This window comes from Megascapheus bottae, chromosome X (genome assembly GCF_031878675.1).
Source record: "Megascapheus bottae isolate mThoBot1 chromosome X, mThoBot2.hap1, whole genome shotgun sequence".
Classification (NCBI taxonomy): domain Eukaryota; kingdom Metazoa; phylum Chordata; class Mammalia; order Rodentia; family Geomyidae; genus Megascapheus; species Megascapheus bottae.
In genome coordinates, this window is record NC_143547.1 from 38,525,005 (window position 1) to 38,535,521 (window position 10,517).

Consider the following 10,517-nt stretch of genomic DNA (forward strand, 5'->3'; position numbering starts at 1 on the left):
TTCCTTATGTACAAACTGTGAAATGGTAAATGGTCCTATGTAACTCAAATTAGCTGCATGAAAAAATGGTATTAAGCATGAAAATGAAAGATTTTCCCAGCTAGTCGCTAGTGGCTCACGCCTGCAATCATAGCTACTCAGGAGGCTGAGATCTGAGGATTGTGGTTCAAAGCCAGCCCAGGCACAAAAGTCTGTGAGATCTTATCTTCAATTAACTACCAGAAAACCAGAAGTGTCACTGTAGCTCAATCTAGTAGAGTGCTAGCTTTGAGCTGAAGAGTTCAGGGAGAGCTCCCAAGTCCAGAGTTCAAGCCCCATGACCAAGAAAACATAAAAAGAGATTGCCATTCACTAAAGCACTTTATGAATACAGTACATCTTGATCGATGTCATCCCTTTCATCATTCTGATTCACTCGTCCTAAAACACCCCTTCCCTTAAATAAATTTAGGCTATATATTAAACTTTTCACAATTTAACAAAGCAGTTTATGTGTATAGTGCACCTTGATCTTTGTCACTACTTCAACATCTTCAAATGAAAGATTTACCTCTATTCCCTTCTTTTTTCAATTCAGTCATATACAATGAATTCCTCTCTGTATTTCCCCCCTTTCCCTTTCATTTGTCTAACCCTCTCCCCTAAGTGCCATCTTCCCCTCAAGTAATTAAAAATAAAATACTTTTTTTCTGTGGGTCCTGGGGCCTACACTCTGAGCCTGGGCGTTGTCCATGAGCTCTTCAGCTGAAGGCTATACTGCCCTACCCCTGGAGCTACAGCTCCACGGCCCATTTTCTAGTGATTAATTGGAGAGAAGAGCCTCACAGTCTTTAGTGCCCAGGCTGGCTTTGAACCAAGATCTTTAGATCTTAGCTTCCTGAGTAGCTAGGATTACAGGCGTGAGCCACTGCACCAGGCAAAATAAAATACTTTTTAGGTGTTTGATATTTACCACTTAATATGGTTACATACTTCTTAAAAGTATAATTCTGACTGAGTGCCGGTGGCTTACACCTGCCTGTAATTATAGCTACGCGGGAGGCTGAGATTTAAGGATCATGGTTCAAAGCCAGCAGAGGCACAAAAAGTTTGTGACCCTGTTATCTCAAATTAACCTCTAGAAAAACAGAAGGGCACTGTGGCTCAAGTGGTAGAGCACTGACCTTGAGCTGAAGAGCTCAAAAATAATGCCCAGGCCCAGAGTTCAAGTCCCACATCTGACAAAAAAAGGTATAATTCTGGGGAGGCACTGTTGGGTATACCTGTAATTCTAGCTACTCAGGAGGCTGCAATCAGAGGATTGTAGTTCAAAGCCAGCCCAGGCAGAAAAATCTGTGAGTTTCTTATCTCTGAAAACTACTAAAAAGTAGGAAATGGAGCCCGACAACCAACAACAAAAAGTATAATTCTCATCCATGAAAGACTAATGTTGTACATACAAATGTATTTAATCTAGAACATTGACATTGCATTATGAAGGAATGTTATGGAACTTCTCATCTATTGCTTCCTTCCCGCTTCTTCTGCCACCCTTTCTTTTGAACTAACTTCTTTTCCCTCTCTTCTCTTCTTTTCCACCTCTACTGTCCATTCAGATTAAGTACATGAAATGTTACCAAACATTTCCACAGATTTTTTGCCTGTGAAGTAAAACATTTCCTCCTGCAAAGAAACAGGCTCATACTTCTGAGAAAAGCAGAACACTAGGTAGATCAGGATTGCTGTACTGATAAAACACCCAAATATGGTGGTGACTGACCAGATCTAGATATGCCCACAAATTAGGCACTGTACATTTAGGACAAAGGTCTTGAAGTTTAAATGAGAAGTAATGGGGACAAGAGCATTGCCTAGTGGTAGAGTGCTTGCCTATCATGCACAGAAACCTAGGTTCGATTCCTCAGTACCACATACATAAAAAAGCCAGAAGTGGTGAAATGGCTCAAGTGGTAGAGCTCTAGCCTTGAGAAAGCCCAAGGACAGTGCTCAGATCCTGAGTTCAAGCCCTAGGACTTTCAAAGAAAGTTTTTAAAAAGTCAATATGTATATTCAAGAGTATACACTTGTACATATAGAATATTTAAGTATGTAAATAAAATAAATGCGAGGAATTTGATTTACGTTCTTTTCTTCCTGCTGACTCGGGTGCTTAAGTCAGGGCCTTAGCATGGTCATATCTTTGGTGTTCATAGTTAACACTCTACCACTTGAGACAGCTCCACTTCTAGCTGATTTTGTGAGTTTCTTTTTGCAGCTTAACTGGGGGATAAAAGTCTCAGCTTGGGTTGGCTTTGAACTGCATTCCTCAGATCTCAGCCTTCTGAGTAGCTAGGATTGTGAACTTAAACCATTAGTACCCACTGATTTATTTACTTTTAAATGAGTTAATATATGGGCACAAGGATATATTTACATGTTTCATAACTTGTGAAAGCATTGGGTAATTTTTTTTCCTTTTTTACTGAAGTGGTAAACATACTACCCTGAATTTCTTGCCTTCAATAGAAAATAGCTATGTTTTACTTTACTGTGATTTACTGTAGTTCTCATGGGACTACAGTTAGTCTTCTGAGAGTTGGTTGTTAAGAAAAGAATAGAATCCCCTCTCCAATCTGTGACTTTCAGTCTTTTTTTTAATAATTTGTATATTTTATTATCTTTAATTAGTTAGAACAAGAAGTTACCATTTGATGAATGAGTTTATGAATACAATGCATGTGAGTCCTTATTTTACCCTGTGATCTCTTCCTCTTCCTCTTCCCTCAATGTATTTCTTTTTTTTTCCAGTCATGGCCTTGAGCTCAGGGCATGAGCACTGTCCTTGGACTTTCTCAAGGCTAGAACTCTCTCACTTGAGCCACAGCACCATTTCCGGCTTTTTTCTATGTATGTGGTACCAAGGAATCGAACCTGGGTCTTCATGCATGCTAGGCAAGCACTCTACCACTAGGCCAAACTCCTGGCTCTTCCTTCAAATTGTGATGCTCCCAACCATCAGGTCCTCCCCTGTTGGAGTCCTTCTTGAACGTCTGGGAGGGGGGTAAAATGGCAACAGAGCCCACAAATAATCCTGAGAATACAGACTCTGGAGACCAGACTCCAGGTGCAGATCTAACTTTATTTTAGAATACTCACTAAAATACAGATCGAGTGGTGGCCACCATGTTATACTAGCAGCGAATAGGGACCTTCCTGAATTCGACCATCAACCAATGGTGTCCTAAGACACACCCCACTTGCCAGGAGCTCCTGGGAGCTCCAGCTCCAGGCAGAAGGAGCCAGGGCCCTCTGACTCCGGACTGCTCAAGTCACTGGGTGTGCCCAGGAGCGTACATGCCTTTCGGCACAGAGTCTCAGAAGCACAGATAGCTACCTGGGCTTCTGTGCTGCCAGCTTAGGAGGCCCTACACTCCCACAAGTGTGCAAAGAGAATAGACATTTTGCTGGGGTCAGAACACATAATGGGTGTAATTCTTTACATGCTTCAGCAGAATGAATTAACACACTAAAGTTTGATACTCATCTTTGTATAGATTGCTATGAAGATCCTTCTTAACTCAGATTTTGTGCCAAATAACCATTTAACCTGAGGATATGTTAAATGGAGGCATTTTAATTTTTCAAATGCCACTGAAAAAGCCAATGGTGTGAGGGCAATATTCATGACGTCCACTAGAGGGCAATATGCTCCTGCTGGTACCCTGACCTGTGAAACTGGACTTTACTTACAAGTTGTCATAGCGCATAGCAGATGATAAATAAAAGATGCCTCTTCAACAGATGTGAGGATGTAGAGAAGAAGGCAGAAATGACATCAGTCTTGCCTCTGCCACCCATTTCCTTATCCATGATGCCGTGTAATCTGGAATCGCAGGTATTCTAGAATGCTTCCCCTGCACACTGATGGATGACTAATGCAGGACATGCAGGTAATGTTTTCTCTTAGAAAACAGCATTTGGTCTCTCTGGCCCTCTCTCCCAAGATGACGAAAAAGAGGAGGAACAATGGTAGGGTCAAAAAGGGCCGTGGGCATGTGCAGCCTATTCGCTGTACAAACTGCTCCCAATGTGTGCCCAAGGACAAGGCCATTAAGAAGTTTGGCATTTGGAACATAGTAGAGGCCACAGCTGCCAGGGACATTTCCGAAGTGAGTGTCTTTGACACTTATGTGCTTCCCAAGCTCTACGTAAACTCCATTACTGTGTGAGTTGTGCCATTCACAGCAAGGTGGTCAGGAACCGATCTCATGAAGCCCGTAAAGACTGAACACCCCTACCCCGATTTAGACCTGCTGGGCTGCTCCACGACCTCCACCAAAACCCATGTAAGGAGCTGGATACTAAAGGACTGAAGAAGAACTGTTTTTTTGGGGAAAATAATTACAATGGAAATTATACTTTAAAAAAAAGAAAGAAAACAGCATTTGGGGGAATCTCATCCTGCAGAGAAGACAGGAATAGGGTGTGTGTGGGGGGAGTGGTATGGTAGCTGATTGAGAGATGAAGACACTGAAACTGAGGCTTGAAGTTTATTAGTTTCTGTAGAATAGAGGTGTTGGTAGGAGAGCTATTATACTCATACCTGCAGCTCTTAGGAGGCTAAGACAGGAGAACTTCTTTAGCCAAGTCTTAGAGGGCAGTACGCACAGCACAGGAAGAACTGCTCTCAGGAAATAAACAGTAACAGAATAGGAGTCTCTTATCTGTGTTTCCTAGCCTTCTCTTCTTTGTCTCTTCCCACTGTGGTAAGCTGAGGGTTGTCTCAGCCACAGCATGGAAATAAGGAAAGCTTAGAGATGAAATTTCTTCATTGTTTAATACAATCATGGAGAAAAATTCTGGGCAATGGGGAGATGTGAAATAGGCAAAAGAGAGAAGAGATTCCTGTTTCCTTTATCTAGGTTGCTGCCTCCATTATCAGCTTGGAGAAATGCAGAAGACATGTCCAGAAAGATAGAAAAGACACGAAATGTCTGATGAATGTGTCAGAAGGAAGAGTATGCAGTGTCCTGTGGACTCTTGCTCTGTTATTCCTCCACTTGCTCATTAAATTGTTCTAATTCTCTTTTGAAGTGTCCCCAAATGGTACCTGATTGAATGTTCATGACAGCATCTAAACTCTACTCTTGCGTGTCATAATCACTAACTGACCTCTCCTCCATTTTTTCTAGTGTCCTGACCTCTTTTTCTTTTATTTTTGGTAGGTAATGGGGCTTGAACTCTGGGTCTGGGCACTGTCCCTGAGCTCTTTTTGGTCAAGGCTGTACCACATTGAGCCACAGGGTCAATTCTGGTTTTCTGGTGGTTAATTGGAGATAAGTCTCACCAACTTTCCTGCCTAGACTGCATTTGAACCATGATCTTCAGATCTCTGCTTCCAGAGTAGGTAGGATTGCAGGTGAGAGCCACTGGCACCCAGCCTGGCTTGATCTCTTAACAGTAATACATCATGGAAATTCTTATTGAGTGCTTGTTAGCTGAGCTCTCTCTTTCTGGCTTTGGTGAGTCTCTGGAAGAATATAATCTCTATTAGCTTGCTTTCCAACATTGGGCTTCCGTGTTTAAGATTGGTGGTGAAGTTGCAAGGGGGAAAGTTTCTGTGGCCTCTGTGCTGGCTTGCCTCTTACAGGGCATTTGCCTAGCTGAGGGACACTCAGATTGTCTTGTATGGGACAGGGCAATTTCTCCCAGGGCCCCCATTAAGGAATTCCTTTCTGCTGCACACCAACAGGGCTGGTTTAGTCCACCGAGGTTGGGTGAAACACTGAGAAGGAAACTGACCTCTGGAGTTGGTTTTCTGGGCACCAGGGACCTGTTGCTTGTTGGCAACAGAATATCCAGGTCCCATTAACAGGGTATTTATTGATTATTACACGCAGGAAACAAATTAGCAGTCCCTTTAAAGTTACCCATACAGACAAGGGAAACCATCTCAGGATGGGTGACAGATGAGTGATATAATCTCAGGATTGGTGACTTCCTTATCTTAGGAATCCAAGGTAGACAGCAAACAACCACAATTTGTTTAGGCCTTCACCTGACTCCAAGGTCCAAGGAAGTTTAGATTATGATTAACTCACATTTGGGGCAGAATCTTGAGTTTCTGTAACACTAATAGAAATTATTTTTCTCAGGCCACTCTCAGCTCTTTGGGAGTCAGAGAATGGCATTCCGATTCTCTGTTAGACTTCATGACTCAGCAATTTACAGGTTCCCACATTCTCCTCTTTAGGAATGGAAGCATCTGCTCCTTACTGGTCTCAGGCCAAGATTTTAGAGTGCCTGGCAGATACCTTTGTGGATACCCATCCAGGTGGTATTACTGTCTTGTCAAGGGTAACTCCTGCCAGGGCTCAATCCTTCCTTTATGACTTTCAGATTCAACTGTGGATTGGGATCTGGTTGTGTCTGTATTTTGAGAATACTGTGCCTTCTTATTAATCCAAAGTCTCAAGGGAACACAGGCCAATCACCAATATCCTTTTTGTTAGTTCTTATTTAATGCTATATCTCCAGTACTAAGAACAGCTTTGATTGCACCATATGGCACAGTTGAAAATGACACAATTCTATGCTTCCTTTATAAGAGTGTGCTATACTGATTGCCAAATACAGTTGCTCTGTGTTATATAGTGCTTAAATTCTTATTATATGAAAAGACACAGTACTGGGTGCAAGTTTGAGGAAGAGAAAAGACCTTGGTACTGAGGTGCTGTTTACAATACAGTGCAGGGACAATTAACATGAGATATACCCTCTCTATACATGGTTTTAGATGTGTAAGTATTTGTACCGGAACTTGAACTTGGGGCCTCATGCTTTCACTTGCTGACAGCTGGCACGCTACCACTTGAGCCACACCTCATGCCTGGCTTTTTGCTGGTTGATTGAAGAGTCTTTGGAATTGTTTTTGTAGACTGGCTTCAAACCAAGATCCTCCAATCTCAGCATCCTAAATAGCTAGGTTTGGGGGTGTGAAGCTGGTGCACAAAAGGATGCTGCATAATTAAAACTGTTCCCTTTGATTAGCAACCTTCCATAACCTTCTCCCCTATGCCCATGATAAGTATTGTTAAAAATGTGGAGGAGAAAGGAAGGTAAACAGGCTGGACTCAATCTTCCAAGGGTGAAGGCTTTTTACTGAGATAGAGCAGTAGTGAAGGACACAGCCTTCCCCCAGGCTTGAAGACTGTGTGTCCCATCTATGATAAGAGATGGGTTTTATGGGGTCTAAACAAGGAGGCAGAGGTTAGTGCAAAAGCCACTAGGTTAAGGGAGGTGGGGCTTTTGTGCTGGTCCCATGATAGAATGTTTACAGCTGGACTTAGATATACTGCCCTGCTGGAGTCATGCAGTTTGCACTTACAGCCTGTTTGTATGCACCTAGGAAAGCAGGGTGGGGAGTCAGTTCTTCAAGTATCACTTTACTCTCTCATTCTGTGAATTTTCTACTCAAGAACCCTCCACAAACAGAATGAAGCAATGCTTATTTTTTAATGCCTTTTTCCCTTACAGTTTTCACAAAGGCCAGATTTTTTTTTGCCAGTCCTGGGCTTGAGCTCAGGGCCTGAGCACTGTCCGGGATTTTCTCAAGGCTAGGGCTCTACCAGTTGAGCCACAGCACCACTTCCAGCTTTTTTCTGTGTATGTGGTACCTAGGAATCAAACCCGGGTCTTCATGCATGCTAGGCAAGCACTCTACCACTAGGCCAAACTCCTGGCCCCCAAAGGCCAGAATTTTAAAAGTGCCTAAATATCCATGGGTAGATGAATGGGAAAGTGAGAATAACATACATGCACTATTACCAGCCTCATAAACAAGGAAACACTGGAGGAAGACCTCATACTGGAGAAGGAGGACACAAAAGGACAAACACTATATGAATTCATTTACAGAATATATATCACATATGCAAATTCAGTTACGGAAAATAGATTCTGGCTGTGGGGGGGAACAAATAGGGAATTTTGTACAATGGACAAAAAAATCTCTGCTTGAGATCAATCAAGAAAATGGTTTGAAAATAAATGAATGATGATCATGAATATGTTTATGATTCAGAGTTACAAATAGCAATTGCTAATATGATAAATTTCATGTTATGTTTATTCCAACTCAATGAACCTTTACCCCAGAAGGACAAAATGAGAGGAAAATTTAGGGCCACTTTTGCTAACACTTATCTCACTACTTCCTTGACTTGGTGAGATTCTTTTTTTTTTTTTCCAGAATTGTGGTGTTCAGTTTATTTTTTTTTAATTTTTTTTATTGTAATTAGTAAAAGGGTTACATGATATTTGCCAGATAGAAGGTGCATTAATTCACATACATTGATACCCTTTCACATGTCTTGGTACCCGTTTCCCTCCCCCCCACACCCCACACCCGTCTTGGTTTTCCCCTCTTCCCTATCAAATTTCAAATAGCCAAATACAAATAAATTCAATATATCAGATAACAAAGTGAGATACTATACCAATATGAGATAACCAAGGGACAGCAAAGGAGATAAGAGACAACATAGTACATTAAGGACAACAATCATTCATTATATGGCTTTTGTTTCAATATCCTGGAGGTCCTTTCAATTAGCTTCACATTATATGGCCTTATGTATCAAGATTTTGCTCTATTGCAAATCTCTGCTAGTAGAGCCCAAGGTTTCTACTGATTATGACGAATGAGGGAAACCATTGAGCCTAAGTTCCTTTGAGTCTGGCTTACTTCACTTAATATGATTTTTTCTAAGTCTTTCCATTTCCTAACAAATGGGGCGATGTCATTCTTTCTGATAGCAGCATAGAATTCCATTGTGTACAAATACCACAACTTGTTGATCCACTCATCAACTGAGGGACATCTAGGTTGGTTCCATATCTTTGCTATGGTGAATAGTGCTGCAACGAACATTGCTGTGCTAGTGGGTTTAGTATGTCCTTGTTTCTGGATGGTTGGGTAAATGCCAAGTAGTGGAATTGCTGGGTCATAGGGGAGTTCTATGTTTAGCCTTTTGAGGCACTGCCACACTGCTTTCCATAGTGCTTGAACGAGTTTGCACTCCCACCAACAGTGTAGTAGTGATCCCTCCTGGCCACATCCCCTCCAGCATCTGTTGTCATTCGTTTTCCTGATCCTGGCCATTCTAACTGGAGTGAGGTGGAATCTTAGAGTTGTTTTGATATGCATTTCTTTTATGACCAGAGATGTTGAGCATTTCTTCATGTGTCTATAGGCCATTTTTGTTTCTTCTTCAGAGAAGACTCTCTTTAAGTCTTTGGCCCATTTTTTAATGGGATGGTTGTTACTTTGGAGGTTGGTTTTGGAGTGATTCAATTTTTTGAGTTGTTGATATATTTTAGATATGAGGCCTTTGTCTGTTGTTTGGTTGGTGAAGATCTTCTCCCACTCTGTAGGCTTCCTGATTAGTTTACTAGCTATGTCCTTTGCCATACAAAAGCTCTGCAGTTTAATGCAGTCACACTTATCCAGCCTTTCTTTGATTTGTTGTGATTCTTGGTCCTTATTAAGAAAGTTTCGACCTGTGCCAAGGAGGCCTAGTGTATCTCCTATTCCTTCCTGTAGAGTTTTCAGTGTGTCAGCTTTTACCTCCAGGTCTTTGATCCATTTGGAGTTAATTCTAGTGCAAGGTGACAAAGAAGGATCCAGCTTTAGTTTTCTGCAGGTGCTTAACCAGTTCTGCCAGCACAACTTGTTGAAGAGGCTGTCTTTCTTCCATTCTATTTTTTTGGCTCCCTTGTCAAAGATTAGGTGGCCATAGGTCTGTGGTTTAATATCTGGGTCCTCAGTTCTACTCCATTGGTCTTCAGGCCTGTTCCTGTGCCAGTACCCAGCTGTTTTGAGAATTATAGCTCTGTAATAGAGTCTAAAGTTTGGAATTGAAATTCCTCTGGCGCTGTTCTTTCTGCTAAGAAGTGTTTTTGCTATATGGGGTCTTTTATTATGGCCATTTTAACTGGTGTGAGGTGGAATCTTAGAGTTGTTTTGATTTGCATTTCTTTTATGGCCAGAGACATCATGTGTGTATAGGCCATTCTTATTTCTTCTTCAGAGAAGACTCTCTAAATCTTTGGTTATTTGAAATAGGATAGGGAAGAGGGGAAAACAAGATGAGGGGCAGGGTGGGGGGAGGAAAATGGGGACCAAGACATGAGAAAGGGTATCAATGTTTATGAAGTAATGTACCTTTTATCTGGTGAATATAATGTAATCCTTATATTAATTACAATAAAATATATGGAAAATAAAATATTAATAAAAAAAGAGGAAGGTTTATGACTATGAATGTCTATGTAAAGCAATCAGAAAGATATCAATTAAATAATGAAGCAATTCAAGCTCTTAGAAAAAACAAGAACACGCCGGCTGTGGAGGGCAGCTGCTGCAGCAGAGCTAAAGATGTCTACGACCCTCTTCCCCCCACCCCCATCTCACCTGGCCGGACCCTCATTTCTGACTCCAGGTCCCTCCTTTGCCTGTTTCCCCTCTGGAAATAAAA

At 41.6% G+C, this 10,517-nt stretch overlaps 1 pseudogene; it reads left to right on the forward strand.

Annotated features, from left to right (window-relative positions):
* The first annotated feature begins 3,983 nt into the window (after window positions 1-3,983).
* LOC150040898 (small ribosomal subunit protein eS26 pseudogene) lies at window positions 3,984-4,329 on the forward strand (annotated as a pseudogene).
* The last annotated feature ends 6,188 nt before the right edge of the window (window positions 4,330-10,517 follow it).